Source organism: Ostrea edulis, chromosome 2 (genome assembly GCF_947568905.1).
Source record: "Ostrea edulis chromosome 2, xbOstEdul1.1, whole genome shotgun sequence".
In the NCBI taxonomy this organism is placed as follows: Eukaryota; Metazoa; Mollusca; class Bivalvia; order Ostreida; family Ostreidae; genus Ostrea; species Ostrea edulis.
In genome coordinates, this window is record NC_079165.1 from 36,832,384 (window position 1) to 36,841,889 (window position 9,506).

Consider the following 9,506-nt stretch of genomic DNA (forward strand, 5'->3'; position numbering starts at 1 on the left):
TTTCCCCTCATATTACAGATATGCTATGAAAAATAGTATGAACGCTATTTCTATCTTTCATATCATGTGACATAATTATTCAATACACAAACGCGGATGAATATTTAATTTGTCTGCTTGTTATAAAAACAACAATCATGACAGCATGATGTCCAGCATCCCCGAGAGTTCGGCCTTCATCCACGAGAGTTTGGGCTTAACGTAGACGACTTCATAGAAGCTATTGAAAATTACATCTTGATAAAAACAGACAATCACCGACGGAATTTCTTCTCTAAGTAACAGAGAAAATCGTGTGATTCATTTGATCCTTCTCTCCCCTTGAACTTGTTTAATATTATGACAGGTCGCAAGCTCTACTTCATATACTTCTACCTGTATTTTTGCAATGCCTCTTTCTGACGTCCACATAACAGTATATCATTACATGGCGTGTGAAATCTTGATATTTTTGTGCAAAAAGTTGGATTAATATTCGATACACTTGATATTTATATGCGAAAATCTTGATTAATATGCTAAAAATCTTGATTGGTATTCGATAATCTTGTTACATGTATTTACATTCGATAAATTGAAACATATTATCGATTATAAATCAAGATTTATCGAATATAAATAAGAAATTTATCAAATATAAATCAAGATTTATCGCTTATGAATAGCATGTTTAATCGAATATACTTTTAAAATTTTCAGATATGAATATTAAGGTTATCGAATATACATCAACATTTTCGCATACAGATATCAAGATTATCGAATATAAATCAAGATTTTCTCATATAAATAACCAAGATTATCGAATATAACAATATTAAGGTTTTCTCACTTGCATCAAGATTTGTATAATATTGCAACGTTTTACACGCCACACGCATGCGACTCCGATATAACAAGTATATCTAATGAATATGATACTTGAGCCCTTGTAGACTAATTAGGTTAGGAAAACGGACGTAATTGCTAGCTTATATTCACTAACAAAAAAACCCACATGGAATCTTTCTTTACACACTCGTCGTTATGTAACTGTACATTGTTCGTTTGATATTAGTATCAATGCTCCTTTGAAAAGAAAAGGTGCGATTTTGATTAGGTCTTATCGATCAAATGACTTCTCGGTGCACTTTTAAGTAACTTTCCCCAGATTTAAGCCGCGTGATGTCACGCGTCATCCCGATCTAGGTCTCTTTTTATTACGTGTCAGTTTTCTATACTATAGTTAAGATGTTGTGTGTGTGTGCAGACATATAGTGTGAATTGTAAACAACCCTAGATTTGTTTGTTCAAAGAGGAATAACTCTAATACTATTCACTGCCAACAAAAATTGTAGGATTCGTTTCTGGTGTTTATACAGTGGAGCCTCGTTAATCCGGACACTTTGGTTCCCAGCAAAATCGTCCGGATAAATGAAGCGTCCGGATAATTGAATCGCATATTTTCTAGCTTTGCATAAGTAACCGATATGTGCCTACTTTATTGATGCATAGTGAATTAAACATATTCTATCATTGGATTTAACCATTTGCATTAGTAAATAAATTATGATAATGTTGACATTTACATGTATTTCAAAGCACTTAAATTTAATGTACGTGTTCAGAGTATTTGCCCGTGCTTACATTGTACATACATATGATCCCTACAAATAAATATAGAAAATTGTGTACCGTATGCACTAAAACAAATAATGAAGCACTTTATGTAACTATAAGTAAATAAATCATTAGTAACTAACATAATCATTTACACTTCAAACATTTCATCACACTTTTACTTCTTAAAGAGGTCGGTAATTTCCATCTGTCACGATTCAAGGGTTCGGCGGTCTGTTAAAACAATCGTCATCGTCCACAGTTGATATAAGAATTTCGTGATTATCATGTCAATTGACAACATTCTTTAACCAAAATTCAATCTGCCAGAGTTTATATTTCTTATTCTATAATTATCCAAGACAATATCGGGAGAACAAAATCATTTAAGCTCGTAATATCAAGACCTACTACTGCTTTGATCTAGTCACGCGCACCTATTATTTTCATGATGCGATACTAACGGAACAAAACTCGGGTGAAACAAACATTACAGGTACATACAGAATTTTTCCTTAAAATGGTAATTTTCTCACTTCTACCCAGAGTTTAAAAATTCGAAAGCAATAAAGCTCTACAACATCGTAACAAGAATCAATCGTACATAGGTACATTCTACATGCGTGACATTCTAAACATTAAAAACTTAGTACATATACATGTGCATGAACATACATGTATATTTCACGCCAATCAACAGTATAAAATCCAGTATCTAGAAGTATAATCTACACTCTTTAGATTTGAATAAGCCGATATCAATTTACGAATCAGTACAACTGACATGAACTGAACTGAACTGAATTTATTTCTCATCACAATTACACAATTGTATACAGAGATTTAGTACATATATTTTACATAAAAGTGATGGTAATATATCACTAAATGTTTGAAGGCATGCGTGAGTATGGAGATAGGCAACATATGCAATTTTAGATTCGAGTAGTCATTGGGTCGGGGATCAGAGATTATTAATATTTCTTATAAAGGAACACAATCTTCTTAGAAAAGATTGCTTGTTTGAATTCATTATATTTTTGAAAGTGATGATGTTTTTGAAACGTATTTGTTTTGGTGATAAACATTGTTTTCTTATATCATTCAGAGATTTGCAATTAAACATGTAGTGTAGCAGTTAAAAAAATATCATTACGGCATGATGTTTGATTTATTAATACTATTAGGGTATTGATCAAGACTATAAAACGATATGCTACAGATTTATTTACAAAATTCAACACTACACGCAATAAAGATCTTATGTGCGAAAATTGGCAATACAATGTCTCGATCGGCACGTGCTATCTAACGGACTTATCATCACACACCACCTAATTGGAGGGAGGTGTTGACAGGGTACAGGTAATCGCTTCAATTAGACAGTTTGGCTTGTTTTCTTTATAATTTACGCCTTGCTAAACTTGTCCGACACACACCTTCCCTAAACAAAATTACCGTCCGGATTAACGGTACAATTTTCTTTGCATTATAACGTTTTGTAGTAAAAAGTGACCGTCCGGATCCGGAACGCGAATTTCCGGATTAATGATGCAAAATAATGTATAAAAATTCCGTTCCCTAGAAAAATCGTCCGGAAGGTGAAGCGTCCGGATTAATGGCGTCCGGATTACCGAGGCTCCACTGTATTAGGAAAAAATAATCAATTCGAAAATTCTCAGTATGGCTTCCCTGGGCACAAGGAAATCGAAAAATAATTAGAAATATGGGAGAAAAATACTCTCTTATGAGTAGGCACGAAACATCCTCGGGGTTGCACAAAGCAATAAAAGCCTCGGGTTTTACCGCTTTTTTACAACACCGAGGGTGGAATTGCGTTATATGTCAAGGTTACTTGTAATAGAGTATTATAATCCTTTCCTGAAATGGCGCAAAGCAAACACTGCAGTGTCTATTTCATAATTCGATAGAACAACCAATTCATTAATGCACATACAATCGTATTTCCAAATCATTCCAACGACTTTCTAACTCATACAATCGAATCCAACTCCTACAATTGATTTTAATACATAATTATATAGTCAATACTACATGGATAATCATGTTGATTAAGAAACATTTACTTGAGACATTTGTGTATACCATGTAGCATTCAATTGTCGTTTATCACTCAAATGCTGTCAGTATATGTACTTTAGATGTAATCATTCCTCTCTTTTTTATTAAGTGACTAATTTTCATTTTCTTGGGAATTAAATCAAAAGTGACAGTTGGGAAGAGTAAAATGTTATCATAGTATAATACATGTATCCTGTTTGAGTTGATTACATTCATTATATGTATTATATCATTTTATCATATTTAGGATGCATTTTACATTTTATCATATATATATATATATATATATATATATATATCTTACAAGTTTATTTTTTTTAACATTTCGGTTGAGCATCACTGAGGAGACATTATTTGTCGTTGAAATGCGCATCTGGTGCATCAAAATTAGTACCGAATAAGTTTTACATTATTATCCCTGGGTCGAGGCCTCTGCTGGTGGACTGTTAGTCCCTGAGGGTCTCTACAGCCCAGTAGCTAAGTACTTCGTTACTAGCTTGAAAATACGGATGTATTTTTAATTGCTGTGATAAAATTTAGAAATTCATTTCAAATTAAGGATTATCTCCGTCATGCATAGCTCTTATCCTTAGGCGAATTTGACTCCACTTTTTGGCACTCTGTTTTCCCCTAAAATAGCTCTTACAAGTTTATTGTTATTTCGGATTTCAAATATTACGGTTGAGCATCACTGAAGAGACATTGTTTGTCGAAATCCGCATCTGGTGCATCAAAATTGGTACCGTATATAAATTTTACATATAATGATTTCTCTCCAACTTATCTGGGAATAGAAATACAACAAAGTCATGACTCTCTGTATTTGAAAAATATTTTAAATAGTTGTGATCTTTCAAACATTCGGTTTTAGCATGGATTGTGCATTTATTACACCATGTGGATAAAAATAATTGTTAATTAATTACTGCAAGATCAAAAAATTACACAGTGATACACTTTATCTCTTAGTCATCAAAGGATTTACAGAAGGTTTAAAAAATGTGAACTTGAAGAATATATAACATTGTTACGAACTTGACGAAAGATCTTTGTTCAAAAACTAGAACTATATATATGAACCACCATTTTCCTGTCAAAGTAGGCAGATGGGGAATAATACTCAAAGAAATGAACGCAATTGTACATTATACAATCTTAACCATAAGCGGGTATTTGCTATCCACACTGTATCTTTATGGCAATTCTAATTTTATTACAGTTCAACACATTAGTCAAAAATGCACATCTTGCAAACCAGGGATATGTTGAATAATTTGAAGGTAGGTTGATCTTGATATCAAAGGATAGCTTAATAAACTTCGAAAACTATTTCACCTACGAGGAAACATCACATGAGATTGCTGTTCGTTGTCTTCATATTTCATTTATGCATTATTTAGTATACAACTTCCATTTTCAAACAAAAAATATCAATCACGAAAAATCCGCATGTAATTATCAACAATACATGTACGTTTTACTTTTTTTCAATTAAGTCTTCAAAACTCGAATTTCTGATTTTCACTTCCAAATGCATTATAATTATCTTATATCTATCATGTCTAGTGCCTTTTAAAATCGTTATCCTTCTTTCTTCAATAGTTTCTACTAACTAATTTTGCTTACTATAACAATAAAGATACACTTACTCTTCGTCCTGAAGGGATACACGCTATGCATATCGTCGGTGTTTTCTAAATTATTTCATCTTCTGTGGTCTGATGTCTTTGAGGCTTGCGACAAGGTTATTTCTTGTCCTAACTTGATAAGGATCTTATCACAAGCATATGTATGTTAAAACACCCAGATAAAACCCTTCATTATGGATTTTCTCATTTTCTGAAAATCATGTCCTCCAATAATCGATTTACATTGTAGTAGACGAAACCTACCTGTGCCCTGTCATGGGCACAATGTATTATCACGAACATGGTAGGTGAAACCAACTAAATAAATTTGTTCTTAGATTATATCTATATTTATAAATATTGACAATTTTCAGAAGTGATGGATGAAAGGTGAAGATAACGAACAATCTCCTCACTCCTATAAAGAATATAAAATAAAGAGATGGGCAAGAACGGACCCCTAGACATACCAAAGGTGGGATCATGTGCCTAAGAGTAGTAAGCATCCCCTGTTGACCGGTCACACCCGCCGTGGGCCTTGATCAGGTAAATGGAGTAGTCCATAGTCAAGATTAGTGTACCATGAACGGCCTAACAATCGGTATGAAAAACGTCAGATAGCATTTGACCCAATGATACTTGTAGGTTGTATTGGCCAACTAGATAATTATAACAATCATGGGATTTGACAAATGCTGACTTTAAGCGAGAGTGCTGAAACCTCTTTAACATCAACTTGTTCGTAAGTAGACTGCCTCGATTCAAAACTGATCATACGCATAACAAGCTGTTGCGTATCGAATCAGTTGGGAGATGTAAACACCTTATGCATAAGTTGTTTAAAATTTTTTGAAGGTTTGGAAAGTAGACAGAATAATTCAGTAAGGGTTTTCAATTATGATTAGAACGATTTAACATACCGCTTAGGTGGCAGGGGATAGTTTGTTTGGTTCTGAAACATGTGGGTAGGGGGTATATATCAAAGTCAGATTATGACAAACTGATGAAAAATCATATTTCCCTTAAATGTCAATACTTCTATTTCATATTGGTGTAGTTAATAAATTATAACCCTAAATTACATGTAATCTATACATACTGGTGGTGATGCACGAAACATACTCTGAGGGGAGTTTCACCAGCTGCAAGCCCAATGAAGTCTACGAGGAGTAGGTATCCCCTGTCGACCGGTCACATCTGCCGTGAGCCCTATATCCTGATCAGGTAAACAGAGTCATCCGTAGTCAAAATCAATGTACCAAGAACGGCCTAACAATCGGTATGAAACACATCAGACAGTATTTGACACAATGACAGGTTGTATTGACGAACTAGATCGTTATATCGACCATAAAATTTGCGAAATGTTGACTTCAATCGAGACTATTCAAACCCCTGTAGCATCAGCTTGTTTGTCAGTAGGTTGCTTCGATTTAAAAGCTGACCACACGCAGAACAAACTCTTGCGTATCGAATAAGTTGAGAGATATAAACACCATAATTATGCAGGTGATAATGGAATATTGCTACATACATGTAAATATGGGAAGTTGACGATGGAGAAGCTGAATTCATCCCGTTTGTCACACAGCTGAACTGTCAGTTTGCCGTTACTATCTACTTTCAATAAAATGTGAACGACTCTGTGGTGTCTTTTATTTCGAGCTCACAGGGATATATCGAATCGACATATGAATGAAAGTAATTTTTGTCACGATTTGGTTCATTTAAAACACAAGTTCAAGTAAGCAAAGACAGCTGTTTTGTAGTTATAAGAAAATAAGAGTATTTGATTTACCGTCTGATTGTCAGTTCGATTTATTCGATAAAGTAGTGTCGCTTGTTTTACTATATCTATGAGTAATTCGGGGTTATGAAAATACCTTGTATTGATATTGTTGGACGTGTTCGTTTACCTTTCTTAAAACATGCATAATTTTAAAAGTAGATATGGTTTACGGTGAAACTGGGCGATATATATACATGTATATTACGGCTTGAGCATCACTGAAGAGACATTGTTTGTCGAAATGCTCATCTTGTGCATCAAACTTGGTACTGTATACGTTTTACATATAAATATATGTACTAGAATGATTTCTCCGAAACTTATCTGAGAATAGAAATGTAACAAAGCCATGGCTCTGTATTTGAAAAATGTATTAAATAGTTGTGATCTTTAAAACATTTGGTATGAGCACGGATCGTGTAATTATTACACCATGTGGATAAAATTAATTGTTAATTAATGACTGCAAGATCACACAATGACATAGTGATTCTTCAAAGGAGATGATTTACAGAAGTTTTAAAACAAATTGTGAATGTGAACAATATCAAACAATGCTACGAAATTAACGAAAGATCTTTGTTCAAGAACTAGAACTATATATATGAACCACCATTTTCCTGTCAAAGTAGGCAGATGGGGAATGATACTCAAAGAAATGAACGCTATTGTAGATTATGCAATCATAACCACAAGCGGGTATATAGTTTCCACACTTCATCTTTAAGGTAATTCTAATTTTATCATTGTTCAACACATTAGTCAAAATGCACATCTTGTGAGGTAGGGGTATGTTGAATAATTTGAAGGTCGGTCGACCTTAATATCAAAGGATAGCTTAATAAACTTCCGAAATTATGTCACTGATGAGGAGATGTCACATGTATGTATATCATTCAGTATACAATTTCCATTTTTCAAACAAAGAATAATCACGAAAAATCCGCATGTAATTAAAAAAACACACGTACTTTCTACTTTTATTCATTTAAAAGGCTTAAATTCCAATTTCTGATTTTCACTTCCAAATTGATTATAATTATCTTATATCCATCATGTCTAGTGCCTTTTAAAATCGTTATTCTTCTTCCTACAATAGTTTCTACTAACTAATTTTGCTTACTATAACAATGAGATATCTTAAATAAAGTCTGACTTAACACTTACCCTTCGTCCGGAAGGGATGCACACTATGCATATCGTCAGTGTTTTTATGAATTATTTCGTCTTATGTGGTCTGATGTCTTTGAGGCTTGCGACAAAATGATTTCTTGTCCTAAATTGATAAGGTTCTTATCACAAGCATATGTATCGCAAAACATTTAGGTAAAACAGTTCTTTGTGCATTTTATCATTTTCTGAAAATCGTATGTCCTCAAATAATCGATATAGTAGACGAAACCTACCTGTGCCCTGTCATGGCCACAATGTATTATCTCAATTTGAAAAAAAATCAATGTTCGTTTTATCATCACGGGGATACCAGTCAAGCCACCCACAAAATGGTGTTTATTAAATTTCAGATCTAAAACTCACGGAGATACGAGTACATTGAGCCTATATATACCACACGTATCGAATCAGTTGAGAAATATAAACACTTGATGCACAAGTTGGTAAAACATTGTGAAAGTTTGGAAAGTAGACAGAACAATTTTAGTAAGGGTACTCAATTATGATTAGAACGACTTAACACACCAATTAGGTGGTAGGGGACAGTTCGTTTGGTTATGAAACATGTGGGTAGGGGTTACATTGTATACATCAAAGTCAGATTATGACAGGCGGATGAAAAATCACATTTAATTCCCTTTTATTCAAATACTTGTATTTCATATTGGTGTAGTTAATAATTTATGACTCTAAATTACATGTAATCTATACATACTGGGCTGGTGCACAAAACATGCTCTGAGCAGGTGCACCTTTCTCGCTTTGATTTCCTCTCATTTTAGCTAATCTGCACCACCCACACAGTATCACAGTACCGAACGAGGGAGTATAGACACTGTGCATAATCAAGAACCCTGTCTGCCCTTCTTAAAAATGTACCTTTCATATGGAGCAATCCACCTTCACTCTCAGTTACAGAACTTTTGCCGGACCATGTATCTTTTTACCTGAATTCCTTCAGCAACTGACCGCGTGTCTTAGATTCGTGTTTGCACCCATCTATATGATAGAAATCATTGTGACACCTACATATTGCATATCAAAGTTTTCATTAAGTACTCAGCTACACTTGACATGTATCCAAAAATTATTGCATATATTATTACACATGTAATAGTGCTTCAAATATTGGATATTTCCATTTTTTAAGAAAGTTGACCGGTCCAATAGTGCGAAACTGTCCCTTAAGCTTGCTACCTTAAGTATACGGATTAGTTAACTCGTTCTTTGTTTTT

The 9,506-nt window shown here is 33.8% G+C and overlaps 1 protein-coding gene across 1 annotated transcript in view; it reads right to left on the reverse strand.

The window, feature by feature from the left end:
* Window positions 1–9,294, reverse strand: part of LOC125679279 (sacsin-like) — a 51,776-nt gene extending 42,482 nt beyond the window's left edge. Inside the window, exons 1-2 of the mRNA XM_056153904.1 lie at window positions 9,151–9,294; window positions 8,266–8,374 (exon numbers count right to left, since the gene is read on the reverse strand). The gene's annotated coding sequence lies outside the window, so the exon portion shown is untranslated. The remainder of the gene's footprint in view (window positions 1–8,265; window positions 8,375–9,150) is intronic.
* Window positions 9,295–9,506: the final 212 nt, after the last annotated feature.